A 16,965-nucleotide genomic window follows, 5' to 3' on the forward strand; every position below is an offset into this window, starting at 1 on the left:
CGTTATCGCATTATTTGTTTATTCACATTATTAGTATAATAAACCACTTCCGCCGTGTGCACCTATGAGAAGATTGGTGTTTGTACGCCATTATAGCTAAATTTCCAAAACGTAATAAATTGTCGGACAAAATATTTTTGAAAAGAGAGTTGCTTTGAAATGTAATATTTCTAAGAGTATATTTTATTAAGGTTTGTAAACATTAGTGTGCGAATAAACATTTTCTCAAATGAAAATTTGTTTCTGAATTGAATATTATTCATACCTTATTTAAAAGCGCTGCGATTATTTAAATTAAATATTCAAATAAAGTTTTATTCAAATGTAACATTTATTATTGATACAGCATACGTAATGCAACATTTACGATACCAAATTAATATTTTATTGGAATAAAATATATTCGTAATGCACGAATAAGACTTTATTCAAATTTGAAATTATCTGTTAATGGCAAAAACGTATTATTCGTTATCTATTATTTACTATTCGTAAATATGCTCAATTCTGGTTTCAGTTACATACCTGGAACTGTGGCAATACAGCGCTTGGACTTTGACCATGTACGGTTTTCAATTTCGTAATTAAAGTAAAAGTATAATTAAGAATTGTAATTAATTAAAACATATTTATAAAAGCGAACAAACAATAAAAAGAAATAAAGATTATAATAAATAATAAATCCAATAATATATGAATAATAAATCCATTCATAATGAAATTAATTAATAATTTAAATTTGTTCATAATATAATAGAATAATCAGAAAATTCTCATTATTGTTGAAATATTATTGAAGAAGTAAATTATGAAATACGTTTGTCATTGCGTTATTATATTAATGTTACATCAAAATTTATAAATTATTTGAGAATTATTAGAACACTCCCCATTTAATGTACAAAATTTATTTAACAATTATTTAATAAATTATTTAAAATAAAATTGTTTAACAATTACTCAATAAATAATTCTATTAATAATTTATTTTCATAATCATGTGTGCACAATAAAAGGCAATGAAACATGACATCAATAATGAAAAATATTCTATTAAATTAAGAATATTAATAACAAATTATTGTTAAAAAATATTGCAAAATAATCTTTTGTTTGGGTATTATTTATAAATAGTTACGAATTTTGTATTCATACTAAAAAATGTTTTAAACTTATAATGTCAATGTACTAAATTTTATAAGTGAAATAAAAAATTTTTTAAATTATTTAATATTTGTGTTTAATTTTTATAAATTATAATTGCATTGATTAAATTTCTATTTATACTAAAATATCAATATTTAAGTTTGCATCGTATAGGATGTTATATCCTAAATTTAAGCAAGTAGTACTCGAAGCTGCGGTGTCCGAGCGGTTAAGGAGATGGACTTGAAATCCATTGGGTGTTACCCGCACAGGTTCGAATCCTGTCCGCAGCGAAAATTTTTTTTTGTAAAATTTTTACATCAAAATATTCTAAACCTCGTAGTGTGCAACCTCTATATATTTTTCACTTTTTGCAATTGAAATAAACATAACAAAAAATTATTTTTCCATCAAAAACCACAGTGAGTCACTATCTCGTCATTCAAGACCAGAGTTTCTCATAGGTATAACAAATATTACATATTTCACACATTCTACTTTTTCATTTATTTTATTTTCTACGTACATTCTTTTGCTTTGTGGTTGTTGTAAACCAGTAAAGAGAGAAGAATGTACGCGTACCACGGTAAAAGAACATTCTGACTGCAATCACTCTCGCAAATATTCGTTCGTCTGAGAGCATGAAATATGCAGATTTTAACAGCGATTAGGAAGTTGTAATTCGTCATTGCACCTACGCAATGAGTGTTCCATTCAGTGGAGATTTTATGAAGGTGATAATAATTTGCAAATGGTATGCAGGACTCGATAAATCTCGTGTTGACGTTGATGCATTGCGAATGATACGATATTTCTAAAGTTAAAAGAGTAAAATCCTTATATTCTGCAACGTTTAATATTCATAGAAGCAAGAAAGTGAACTAAACTTGGAATTACTAATGATATATCATAGATACTTTCAAATGTGTCTCGATTAAATCGATTGAATTGTGTTTTTATATACCCACATTATTACAGATTATCCTATCAACAAAAATTCGTTACATTTACTTATTTCTATTCTGTCAGCACCACATAAAATAATATATCAATTGAAATATTAAAAGGCAAGTATCTGATATTAATGTAAATTATATATCTATGGAAAAGGAACTTTTAGGTGATAGTATCGTCTTCTTAGCCACACAAAATAATTTTTAGAAAGCAATATTTCACAATCGATCACTAAACTAATGATTTACAGTGTCACTTAACAATTTACAAAGTAATCGACTTTTTGCAACTCCATCTTCCACTTCCAAACAAGAAACTTAATTATTTTTAAATTTACAATTTCATATTTTTAGGGTCGTTAGTAGTTGTATTTATAAAAAGACTCATTTCTGAATTCAACTTACGTACCTCTTTTCTGCAGCATTTTTCTTAAGGAAAAGAAAAACGGATTCTATGGTTTAACAATTGCAATAACACTATAAAATATTAACCCTTGACTGCAGACGACTCATCTCCGAGATAAATAATCCGACAACGACTGTACTTCGTAATACTTTTAATAACCAACTAATCCACTGATTCCTCACTTCCAAAATTCTCCGTTTCTCGTGATAATGAAATAACAATTTAGACTAGTTTCCGAGACGAGTGTAGTTAAAAGTTAATAATATACGAGTACATTCTTCAAAAAGGTTCTCACTGTAAAGAACAGTAAAGCTTTGAATAAGCAAACTTTTGCTACAATAATCTACGGAATGAAATACAAATGAAAAAAAAATTAAACATCAAAGGTAGTGTTAGACACCTTGAAAACGTTAGAAACCGTTAATTTCCAGGGGTAGACGAACGATGACGACGACGGCGTGGATAGAAGCCATTTCATAAAAATTCCTGGCCACCATCCTTCCCGGCCCCTCGTGTTTCTCTCGTTGCCCGTCTAAACCCACGTAATTGAAGAAACAAAAGGGGACTGCAATTATGCCCGGCAATTACGGCCGGCATAAGCGCGCCTGCGCGCTGGGCGAAGAAACATGGCGGCGCGGCGCGCGGCCTTTCTTTCACGCTCGACCCGACTTTTTGATGAAATTATATCCTCCGGCGGACTTATAAAACTCTTTGAAATGAGTGAAGGGGCCGCGGTTCGAATTCGAGCGGAAGCGCGCTTCGCGTCGCGAGTAAAAATCGCTCGCTTCGAGATGGAATTAAGCAATTTTCCACGGAGATCAGCCATAACCAGGTGCTTCCGTACAGGAAGTCTAACACTTCATCAAATTTTTTCTGTTTCTGGTAGAATCGAATTCAACATGCACATATTCCGGTTAAACAGTTTCTACACTATTAATCATGGGATACCTACACATAAAATCATATATATATCGTTTACTTTAGAACTTTAGCTAATCTCTTTGGGCTTATAGCGTAACACTCGTGTAAATAAATGTGGTAAATTAAATAGGCTAAGTAGTAAATTATATATACTAAGTAGTATATTAGTAAATTAATATAATACTCAAGCTATTATATAAATTTAGGTATTACAATTCGAACATTAGAACTACCAAACCCATAAAAATGACGGATTGCGGGTTTCTTATTTTAGGATAACTGCAATGTTTTACTAGTGTCCAAGATAACAAAATAATATTGAGAGGTGTAAAATAGTGTTTATGAGACATATTGAATATTTTAGATTATTGACAACTCATTTTACACGTCTCTGACTTTAATATACCGGGGTGATAAATATAAGAAGGAAAATTTTATTTGGGTGCTTATGGAGGTTGATTGTGATGCAGTTGAAACACATGTAACAGTAGTCGTTTCACCAGAAGTTGCATTAGATGTCACAAATAGTAAATGACAGTCATCGATCGGAAAATTACCTTCCACACGATTTCGCAAACATTGCACAACACATGTGACAGACCTGATGCAATCGAAACGAAGAAACCAAGAGACAGATGTCTTACAATTAAGCGAATAAGTAATTAAAGCGTTCGCAGACGGTACGTATGTAGAAACCTGTTGTAAAAAGCTTGATAATAGAATGAAATAAGGGAACTTGTTAGACAAGAAATATATGTTCTTATACAAAATGTACGAGCATTTTTATAAATATAAGGATAACTTTTACAATGATTGCAAGACTCTTAATAATTCCTGGAAGCTGTTGTACTATCATTGGGTACAATGTCCTACAAATCATGTACCTACTTACTTTCCTTCTTAGAAGAAAGACTTAAGCAAGAATTTAAATAGTTTTAAGAAATGGATGTTTTGCAAGAGAACATTTTTCTTATTATGTTGTTTAGTATTAATAATAATTATTGTATCTAATGTATTCAGTGATCGTATCTTGTAATGTAAAAAGTGATTTTAATTTCGTTTTCATAAAATAAGCTCTAAAAGATTCAATATTTTCAGCCCTCTTCTTGCAAATTATTACACAATGGACTTCACAAAATCCTTTTCCCAATTCTTCACCGCAAAATCCACGTTACACCATTCACACTTCGAGATTGACACAACAAAACGTCCCTAGTTAACTTTTACAATGTCAGCTGGGTATATGCTTCCAAATACAATTTATAAAGAGAAATATGTGTTAGATGTTCAGCAGCCAAGATAGATAAACGGACTAGAACTATACGTTTAAGCTGTAGAGCTGGACTCTGAATTAAATAATTTACACTTTACCATTGATAATATGATAATTAATTACCTTATTCTATCAACTATTTGATTTCTTAACTATTCGAATGAAATTTCAATGAAGAAGCTTATTTCCCAGTTGTTATAATTTTTTCAGTCGTCATTGAGACTTAAAGCACAAATTGGACTTGTGTTGGGCCGTTAAGTATGAAACTTGACGAATCTCAAAACCCAAACTTTGACATTTGTCATCCCCCTTTTGGTGTTAAATTTCAGTATCAGATTAGGTTAGTTTGAAAGACGCATCTTCGCTCTTCATAAGTCTGTTTGTTAAAATATCTTTATTTAGTTTTATCGGTTGATTCATTTTTAGGGAACTATGGAAAAGTCGAAAATTCTTGTGGTTTATAAATACAACGAGTTCCGCCGTGGGATCACAATATCGGAGACAGCCCGTAATGTTAACGATATGTTTGCTAAAGGATCCACTATGAAAAACACGGTGAGCAATTTCAAAGATTCAAAAATAAGAATTTCAATCCCAGAAATGACTCACGTGGTAAACCAGAGATAATGATCACCTGAAACCCGTAGCAGAATCCGATCTATTTCAAAATATCCGTGAATTGACATCGATATTCAGTGTACCTATAATCATCACATTGGTTTATTTTACACAAATCGGTAAAATGAAGATGTTATAGTCTGTATGTCTAATTTCATACTTAATAACCACATCCCATTTTCAAATTGTGCTTAACCTGTTGTTCTCCTTCATATTACAGTGTATCATAGCTCGTATTCCTATTATATTTTTCAGTTCACTGGTAAAAAGAACTCCGCCTCAAAAAGGTTAAAAAATGTGCGCCCCTGCGGCCATAACGAGCAATCGCCATTTTCTGACCCTGCTCGAGCGCCGCGAGAAATCAAACCCGCCGACGAATTAGCATACATTTCCCCCCTGGTCGAGATGACCGTAAAGCTGTCGGCTATCGCGGAAATCGCGGCGAGCCATTGTGCGACCATGGACAAATGTCCCGAGACGAGTCGGGATAAAAAACCGATCCAAGGAGAAAGGTGAGTATGGAAGAGGATGGAACGGTAGAGAGGGTGAAGAGAGACGCGAAAGCGCAAATAAGACGTCGCCGCGTCGTTTAGTCGATCGTGGAAGCGAATCGGAAATCGCATGGCGGAGCCACTGGGAAAGGTTTACGACCTTCGTTATCCTCTTTGCGCGCTCATCAAGCCGGCGCGGCGCGGCGGGAACGCATCCACGGCATATCCCCGAAGAAATAAGTAACCGGTGACCGTGCAACGCCCCGACGATCGCGATCGCCGCCGATGCGGATTCTCCGTTTCCGATTCACCGTTGCGCACACACACGTTCCGTGATGTACTGAAATGGATTTATCTCCTGATCCGTTCGATTCGATCTCCCTCGTTCTTTCATTCGCCGTCCTGGTGAACGTCTTCTTTCGTTTCTTTCGACCCTGTCCGTGAACGGGCCCGCGCAACCCTTTGCGCTTCCGCTCCGGAGATCGGAACGCGATGAGGGTTCAAGCGGGATCTTTAATTTAAACTTTTCGTTAATAAGATCCGATGCTGCGTTGCGTGTTGGAGAAGTTTTGTGAACGGTTTGTGTAGCATTCTTCTTCGTGAACGTTTTATCTCGCTGGATGTCCAATTTATCGTGGTAGCGGTAATTGGTATTAATTTGTATTTCATTGTGCCCAGGCTATGGTTCATGTGATAACATGTGATTCGTTACATGATAAAAGTATGACATGTGAATTATATAGTATTTTGTGTACGGGGTTAATTATTTCAAGTTTATATTATAGTAAATTATTTCAAGACTGTAGTGCATGGAGTAATTTAAACGTCTAGACTAAAGACGTCTAGAATAAACTCACATTGAGGCAGATCATGTTTAGGTATTTAATACGCTACCGCTCGTAAGTATATATTTGGACACCCGATCGGTATGAAGAAAATGCGATGTTTCGTAAAAATTATGGATCTTAGGCCACGTTTCGTTTTTTATGGTAGCATAAGTATTGTGCATTGAGCTTTAATATCCTCTAAATTATACTTATTTAAAATTTTGAGCAATGTCATAATGCCTTGTAATAATTCTTGCATATTCAGTGCTTTCGTACTTACGGCTTTCTTTAAACTCGGCTTCCACTAGGGGAAAAAGCAATGTAGGGCTTAGGGCCTCCTACAGCTTGGTAAATTTATTTCAAATACTGAAATAAATGTTAAACCGAATGTTAATTTCGCATAAGTTTCAATAACTCCGAGACCAAGTGGTAGGAGGTCTTTCTCTTAGATCACTTTTTCCCCTAGCGGAAGCCGAGTTTGCTCGTGTGTGTAGATACGTACGAGCGGCTACTAGTAATGAATGGTTCTCTATAAACATGTGACGTTATTTTTATGTTTTTGGAATTTCATAATGAACGGCTTAAGTACGTATAATTGTAGAATGTTATGATGTGATATAAATATATGAAGTATAGAATTTCTGCTTTTCAATGTTTTTAATGTAGTAAAAAGAAAAATGTACCCACTTTTATTCTATTTCACGTAATTGTATTTTCGGTTCTACTAATCTTATCTCTGGTTACGCTATCATTATGTAATGTTTCCACCTACAAGCTATTTAACCTTGATACAGATTTCTTATCAGTCTGACCTGTGTATGGAACGAACAACGCAGCGGCTTTGCGTGTTACACGATTCGTACTATGTTTCAACTATGTAAAGTCTTATCGATGTTAAATAATTGTTATGCCATTAATTTTGTACGCGTATTCTTTGAATTTCATGGTTTCTCGATAACTCTAACATTTAAGAATGTAACATTTAACATATGTATTATATGGCAGTCTGTATCACACATGATTATTGTCTACTTGGGCACGTTATTCGTAAGAAAATGAATCATTCTATTAACACAAAAATTGTTTCTTTGCAATTAGTAGAATGCAAATTAGCTTCTCTGCGATAGTATTCCAATAAACAAATAACTATTAATTGATGCATATAGTATAGTATAGAGAGAACGAATATAGCATAGAGAGCATACTTTCAATCACTATATTCCTATTAAATTCGAAATTTGTATAAAATTTGAAATTACATTATTCTATTACATTATTTTCAATAATATATTTCCTTTAAAATATGATGGAAAAACGTACTGATTAGTGTCATACTGTTTTACAATATCATATGTTCAAGTATTTACTTGTAACGAATAAGTATTGTAGTAAGTAAATAAAAAATAAGTAAAAGAATTTTAAGATACGAAAATACGTAAAAAAACAATAGTAGAATTTTCATATAGCAAAATATTTGCTGCTTGTGTTATAATAACAATTCAAGATTTCTACTGTCAGTTTCACTTTCTATTGTCGATTTAAGAAAAAAAAGTGACGAAAGTAACTAACGAATACAATAAAATAATTACCACGTAATTAAATTAATAAATAGAGCAGATAAGTATACGTAATGAATGTTAATCATTTGCTGTCAGAAAACTATTAGAAGACGGAAAACTGTATACCAGGTGTATGTACACAAAAAGCTTAAAGCAAGGGTAACAAGAACCCCTGCGAAGTGCTCTTACCCCGAATGAAAAGCGTAACCGTTTTCACCGCAATCTTTAAGTTTGCCGCTTAACCCTCGGGGAAGAAGCTTTTCATCGCTTGAATATCGAAGAATTTGTCGCTCCGCTTGAAGCAGGTCGAGCGAGAAGACATCAAAGGATTCTTCCTCGACCCCGCCTCGAGCGCCACAACCCCACACCCCCTTTTCCACGACGTAATAATCATTTATTATCCCGACAAGTAATAACCAGTATACAACGATATTATGAAGTTGCGAAATTAAGGCTTTGTTTAAAAATTAGCTGCCCGCACGTTCACCGCGGGTCTTATCATGAACTTTGCCTACCCGGGCTCCATGATTCGCCTTGGTATTTCTTCCTTACCCCAGACTCCCGAAACCGTTAATGATACACTAGATACATTATAAAATGGTATACAGAGAAAAGTCAAGGACTGCGCTATTGAAGCTATACTTTGTTATAGTTTTTATAAATAGTTATGTTTACATAATTATTTTCTGTGTATTGTAACAAATACAAAACATATTGTACACGTAAAGCTCGTCTTCAGACCCCGAATTAAAAGGTACCTCTGTTATTAAGGTACAGTAGAGCGTCCCGTATTCGAACTAATAGGGAGACATAAGTGTTTAATGAAGAACTTTTCGGATAGTAGAACAATGAATTTTCTGACACTGAACTCCATTTACTTAAATAGAGATAAAGAGAATCGGAAGTTTGTTTAAATATTTATTGATCTCCTATGTTCTTGGTTGCTAAATTACAGAAATTTCGAATAAGAATTAGAAGCTCGAATTCCAATTTCGAAATTAGAATTCGATCGAATATAAGAAAGGATGTATTGTATGTACGAACCAGTCCGTGTCAAAACGCACAGAATTGCAATCACAGTCACCGATTTTTTTTCAAAATTACAGTATTAGTTGATAACCACAAAAAACTGAATTGTATAAAATTGTAGCTTCTAATCCCAAACCGTTTTCGAGATATTTAATGTTAATGTTTCGAAGATCTGGACAAAATCAGCCTACACATCACTTCAACCGCAACATTTCGCTTATTTTCAGAACACCAACTTTGGTCTTGATATATAATTTCAGGAAAACAAAGTTACCGACACTTGTAATGAATTCAAATAAATTGGACCTTTTACGGAGTTCGAATAAACATATTAATACCACTTGATTCGGAATTCGTTTAAATTTCCAAAAATGTTGCCAATGTGATCGATAACGTGAACTCCTTGTTGCAACGAGACTTAATGTTAAAACCATAAAGTCGTCGATCAATTCAGTCACGTGACACCTCTAATCAAGACAGAGCGAACCAGAAGATCGGCGTTAGACCCATACCATGACGCCATTGGCGAACGCCTGAAGCATATCCCCGCGGGGTCGTCAATGGAATAGCTGCACGCGGCACCGTGAGACGCGTGAAATTGATGAAAGTATGCCGGGTCCACGCATTCCGCGGAAGTTTCGAGTTCTGACCAGCTTTGGCAGCCGAAAGTGCACGGGGAACGCATCTGTTTGGCCGGCCGATAACACGACGGACGACGCGTCACGTCGCGTTCGCGCTCTTATTAATGAGAGGGACATTCCCGGCAAGCCATCGAGGATCTTCGTTCACCGGCACACGATCCCCCCGCCGAATGAAAGCCGAAAACGCGAAGAATCCGCGGATAGCTTGGCCCTCGGGGGAATGAAAAACAGATGGTGACACCGAGACATTCGGAAATCTTGTTTTTTCGCGCCAGCTCCTTTGATGCTGTATCACGAGAACACGTGGTATCCCATAGACTTCTGTTTCGCTTTGATTTTCGACAGGAGAATACGTCGAATCGCGACGACGACGGTGATAATTCATGGTTATTTTAGACTGGAGATAATGCGATGGGAAATTGTTTTTTCTTAGTTTGTTTCGCTTGTATTTCAGGATGACTTCCAGGTTGTATTCTGTTAGGTTGTTGCACGTGGAATGATCGGTTTATTACGGCTAGAGATGGCGTGCAAAATCACTAACGGTGATTTATCACAGTGATCGCCGAATCACGATCACGGTCGTGATTTAACTTCATTCACGACCGTGATTGCGATTTTTTTATCTTGAATGAATTTGCTCACTGCGCTCGTAAGTCCTTGATCTTTAAACAGAAAAACGTATTCAATATGATTTTACGATAATTACATTACTATTCGTGTTTGTAAAAATCAGTAGAAAAAACAAGAAATTTCCAAATAAATGATTTGCTAGGTAACATGTAGATTATAATTTATAATCATTAATTTATTCATTATTCTTCATTGTTTCTAATTATTTCTTCACTTTATACGATATAACTCGAATTTTTGTCTTGATGTCGTTAATATAAAATATACAGATTATGTGTCGCGCGTAAAGAACTGTTAGGTTTCTTCACCAATCAGAAACGATCACGAGAAATAACGAATCACTGTGAAAAATTACCGGGATTGGGAACGAACGTGATCAAATCACGAGTGATTCACAAGTAGCAGTTCACGCCATCTCTAATTACGGCACTTAATATTATCTTGAACATTATTTATACGAATATTATTAGACAAAGTCAGATTGAATATATACACGTTTTTCATTGAAATATTACGTAATTATTGTATTGTGCTGAATTCGAAGATGACTCTTCGGGGACAGTTTTAGCTACCATTTTCCGCTGATTGTTGTTGTCGCTAAATAATATTTTTTCGCAGAAGTTTACATGCATGTTTATCAAGTTTGTTTAGCAATTTGGCTGAATGAATTTAACTGAAGATTGATTCTCTACATTAATATGTTAATAATCACGCTCATTTCATGTGTAACGAACTAATACTTAAAACGATTAATTTATATTCATTAGGAAGTAGTAAATCTAATGTAAGAACAATATTAAAACTCCGTACATTAGGTACTTTAGATTTAAACTGGATTCTTTCCATCCGTTCAAGCAGTATGTTGCTAGTTTTCCGTAAAAAAAAGTAACAATATTTTTTAAACGGTAGAAATTTATACTTTATATAACATAAGAGTATAAGTAACTGACTGTTTTAACGTTTCAAACATGATACTTCTATGACACTCGCTTGCCATTGCATACAAATCGAAATATTAGAATGTAGACGGTAATGTCTAAATTAGACTTTCAAACACAGTAATCTATAATACGTAAAAACTACTTATGATAATTTTAATATGAATATTTGTACATCGAATTGAACGCAACGGTCTACAATGTGTGATAGCGCACAGCACGTTGCGAAAATTGTTTGACCTCAACCGAAAAGCTTTCACAATCCACCATGTTCACTGAACACTGTACAGATAAACAATGTCATTATTAAATTTAAAAAACTATTTTAATTGCCATCTCTTTTGTTAGCAGCCGTTACATTTCACTTTCGTCGCGAACGACCTGAATTGTCTCCTTGTTTACGGTAAATTTCCGACGAATAGAAGGCAGCCACTTCAAAGATGAGGATCTCTCCCTATTGACGCGACAAAATCACGCACGCACGATCCCTTAATTGCGATCTCGGAGCGCAGGTGACTCGAGAGCACGTGTATGCTTCCGCTGCGGCACGCACAGAGGTGTCTGTATTAACTCTGGAAACTAGAGAACCGTGCAAAATATCTGGCTCAAGGGAGCCGCTCTATATTAGCTCGTTTTATGCAGACGCCGCGGCTTCTATCAAATTAAGTTCATACCGGTATCTCGCCTTCCGCGCGCTCCCGCTATTTCGAATCTTAGCTACCGGGCTCCCCTTCGATCGATCGGCTCATTGGCACCGCCGTTTAATCAACGCGATGCTTGGCTCCGCTAATGCACCGCACAAAGGACGATATGCTCCACAGGTGAATGTTCATTTCACTGGTTTTTGGTAAACTTTTTACTAACATTTTTACGTCACAAGTCTTCAGCGCGATTGCTTTAGCTTAGAGCAGTGGTAATCAACCTTTTACATACCATGCGCCAATTTTTTCACATACGAGTTCAGATGCGCTATACAACTCAAGCACCTTTTCTACCTTCTTACGGTCATGGTTGGGGTTGGAAAATAGGGCAATATGGGCTTTGGGTACTTGAGAAATTTTATGATGAAATGCGCCACTTGTAATCTTTCAATGTGCCATACGTTGGCCACCCCTGGCTTAGTGCTTCGTCACCTCATATGCAGAACTAATGTTATGTGAGTAATTAGGATGAATAGAACAGTTATTTGGAGAACTTGTTTTGAGATTAAATAACGAAGAGTAACGAAGATGACGTGATCTATACATAGAGAACTCGAGTGTTTCATAGTTGATTTTCGAAAAGATACTAGCTGGATGTGACGGCGAGGCAAAGTACGAAGAAGGGAGAATCCTTGCTATTGGATAAAAACTAGTAATGTTTCCTTTAAACTAATTGGTCGATTCGGTGTTGGAGGTAGGTTATATCCAAGCGAGACGGTAAATATCAAAGAAGCTTCCTTCTTTGTCCTTGCGCATTGTACCTGGGTTACTGGAATCAACCTTTGTCGAAAATGAGTACAAGGCTTCTATAATGACCTGTGCATAAGGTAAATGTCCCAGTGGTTGGACACGGCCTGGTGATTGGATACTATCGTGAATTTTTGTTCATATTAAATTTTTAAAAAATAATAGCGAACTTCAGGACAAAAAATAATTATCCTTAGTTATTTCTTATCATAAATCACATAAAAATGTTCGCAAAAGCGCGGTGCATTATTTAAAAAAAGTACTCCCATTTGGTAATCATGAACTTGAGGCGACATAAATCCTTCGTAAATGTTTCGCGAACATTGAGAGCGCATTTCTTAGGCTCTTAAATAATAAATAATTCGTGTGCTTCTATTAAGTAAAGGTTTCTTGAATTTATTAAAGTCTCTAGAATTGATACCAACTTTCGGAAATTTTCTGTAATAAAATTTTCAAGATGCTGAAGGGAAAGGTGAGTAAAAATATTATTCGCAACAAGACGGAATAATGCTGTCAAGGCTGTTAAAAATGGCATGTCATTAAGAATTGCTAGTGATAAATATAAAGTGCCTCGAAGCACAGTTTATATTAAAAGTAAAGGGCTTTACTTTTTATCATTTCCTGCAGACAATAAGAACATCGCAAAATTAAACTGATTACAGAATAAGGAACAATACCTACAAAAACCATTCAATATTCGTCACAGACTACAATCTTCTACCAGTCAATAACTAAATTGCATCGAAACATAATTTGCATTCGGAAAATGATGCTTAACATAGCTAACCGTATACTCAAACGTGGAGGTCAGAAAGCGAGACGAAAATACGTGCGACAAAACAGCACAAAGATCTCTGAGAAAATTCACACGTGCGTCATTTCTGGAATTGATATGCACCGAGATTCCCTCCTGTAGAATTCATACACAACGTACGTTCACCAGTCACGCGACTAACATTTAACTCGGTCTAGCCCGGGGATCGTACACATAATTGGCAGGACAGGGGGTGTTTTTATTCGCCGTTCATATTCCACGGTGCATTTAATTGTTTGCAATTCAAATGGAAACCCGCTATGAGAGGCTCAACATCGTATGATACATTTGCGTTCTATCACCGTCGACGTGTACGTGGAGCCACGCTAATTTCCGGAAGTGAAGCGAACTTTAAAATAGAGGGTGGGAATGCATACGCGAGCTTACCGTCAATATACAAGGAACGTATCTCTATTAACATTACTGAAAATGGAAGAAAACATTCATAAATTTCGCATCTATTAGGTCCCACGCCTTATAAATGTTATTTGTGGACTGGAAATTTTGCTCGCTATAATATATCTTAAAATGAAGATTCCTAATCCATGTAAGATCCGAAGGAATCGACACACTTTTACCGCTGAGACACACGCTTGTTGATCTCACAGTTTCGAAAAAAATTTAAGTTGACTGAAATGAAGCTCGTTGAGAAACCGCACTTATTATGCAATAACCTAATATTTTCTCTTTATCGTTAACTAAACGAATTTAAGATTCTATCAGTAAAATTCAAAAGGTGCCAAATTACTACAGTGAATGATCAAGTTATTAGAGCCACCTGCATAAATAGACGTTTTTACGATTTTAACTGTATTTTTTATAATTACATATCCTAAGTTTACTGTTTCGTGTATTTTTAGTGGGCAATTGTTAATTAAAAATTATCCGGTGCAAAAACCTTGAGATTGTGATTTTATATCTACGCAAACACAAAGAAATGTATTTTTCGTACTGTGGCTCTAATCATTTGATTACTAACTGTAGAATCGTAAGACCAACACGGACAATCGGATGCGACGATTATTTTTACGTAAACCTGATGCAGTAAATATTAGACATGAATAAAAAGCAAGGTACGGCATAAATGTTGTTATTAAACATAAGCTTCATCCTGAACGGTGAATTACTCAAGGGTACACTCAATAATATTAATTGCCTTGAAAAAAAAATAGAAACTGTTGTAGATATTAAAACGTACAAGAAACAGCTGAATTCTATCCAAATAGCGACAGCTAGGTGTCTGCCGTGGACGTAGGTGGTCCAGGGCGTTCGTTAAGGTACACTGGGTAGATTCGAAGATAAACAGAAGCTACACCTCGAGTAACACGTACGGAATTAACATAGCTGAGCGCGGTTCGACGTTTAAAAGCCGATCGCATTTCCATACTGGTGCCATTCGGTCCCATTTGAGGCCAGTACCTTTCGCTACACGCTCGTCTATATTTGCCCTCGGACCTCTCGAAGACTCATTTATATACTGTTATCCGTGAATCTTTCCGCGGTGGGCTTCCCTCGTGCTGTCCGTCACCATTTTTCCTTTTCTTTTCCTGCTTTTTTCATTCCGTCTTGTTGTCCTAGTCCCCACCTTTTTCGATTAATATTAAGTTTCTCTCCTTTTTTCGTATAATGTCATTTATATTACTCGGTACAACGCATTATCAACATTTAATGTTGCTGTAAGAGAAAGCTTAAATGTTACTTATGTATACGATGTTACAATGTATTTATAATAAGATTTGCATCAATTCAGTAAAAGTAATCTTTAATATAATTCAGACCTATAAGATAATATGAATTTTTCGTCGGAAATAATTCCCTCTTCTGCAACTTGCAAATCTTCTGTCTGATCGTCAAAGTTTCATAAAGTTTTTATAAGTTTTTGTAAGCAATTTCTGGGAGCATACGATAGATATGTATAATAAATAGCAATATTCCTCTGGCAAATACTGCGTATTCGTTTTAAAAATATTGTAAAATGTAGGGTAATTTTATATATGTATATGTGATATTGATTGTTTTGTATTCACTGCGAACGTCATGTCGTTTTGTGTTCATTGCCGCCGTGAAGAGTTGAGTTGTTTATAACAAGACTGAGAGAGAATAATTTGGTTGTGAGTGCGAGAGAGAATAGAATGGATTATGTAAATACCGATCATATTTTTAGTAGTGTTTTTCTAGCAATAGAAACGAACGGTATAGAAAACACGGACGACATAATTTTGACGAACTATATTAATATATTTAATTATAGTGTTTCATATTGTATTCGTGAATTACAAAGTTAGAGTGTTTAATAAATTTATTATCCTGTTTCTGCATAATTCTATTATCTCTGATCCTACAAAAATATATGTAAATATTTTTTATTCGTTTTTTGTTCAAACACACTTAATTATTGTAAACTTCATATGACTCTTTTTCTCAGTTTACCTCACTTACAACAATTTCGTTTATCGTTCTATTTAATTTTGTTACACCGTGCCTCTATTCCAGTACATTATACAGGTCCTTTTTGCTTTTTAAAAATCCCAATCGATATTGCAACTAAACTGAGCAAGGCAATCTTCTTGCAGCATCATCTAATATTAGAAAATAATGAGCAAAAAGTATTAATTAAGTATCTTCGTTCTAAAATTCTAGTCTTTCGAATTCATGGGATAAGTAAATTAAAATTATACAAATTTTCTCCACAGAGGATTAGAACCGAGTCTTGATATGTAAATCATTAGCACGCACGGAATCCAATAAAAATGGTTCGGCGGCGAAACGTTGACACCGTCGTTATGCAACGCACAAATCAGCACCATCGGTCGCATGCTTCCTCATTAGCTGATGCAAAAGTGAATTGCGAAACGGCTCAACTGACGACGATTTATAAGGAATTTCGGGATTCGAGATTAGAAGAGATGCCGTTGCAGCCGATGAATCACTCGAAGTTCGCGGGCTGCGATTCCTGGCATTCAAAAGAGGCGTTAAGTGATTAAACGACTAGTTGTCATCGGTGACATTAACATATTGCGTTCTCCGCGGCTAGAGTTAATGACTTGTATCCAAACTACCGGCTGTCATGTAGAAAAGAATTATATATGACGGGAGACGACAGTTCACAGGGAGGCCGATGAAAGTGATCTTTCTGGATATGAGAATGAGATAAGAGATTCGCGAAATCTCGCTGCAGTAAGAACAATGCACTTGGACTCTTCTGTTATAACATTTATCTTTCCTTCCTTCGGTGGTGTTACATTTCCATACGATAAAATTCCTGGATTTA

General features: G+C 35.3%; 1 non-coding gene across 1 annotated transcript; it reads left to right on the forward strand.

The window, feature by feature from the left end:
• The first annotated feature begins 1,357 nt into the window (after positions 1 to 1,357).
• Trnas-uga lies at positions 1,358 to 1,439 on the forward strand. Its single transcript has one exon. It is a non-coding gene; the product is annotated as a tRNA-Ser (tRNA).
• Positions 1,440 to 16,965: the final 15,526 nt, after the last annotated feature.

The sequence above is a fragment of the Dufourea novaeangliae genome, unplaced genomic scaffold, assembly GCF_001272555.1.
Source record: "Dufourea novaeangliae isolate 0120121106 unplaced genomic scaffold, ASM127255v1 scaffold2, whole genome shotgun sequence".
Classification (NCBI taxonomy): Eukaryota; Metazoa; Arthropoda; class Insecta; order Hymenoptera; family Halictidae; genus Dufourea; species Dufourea novaeangliae.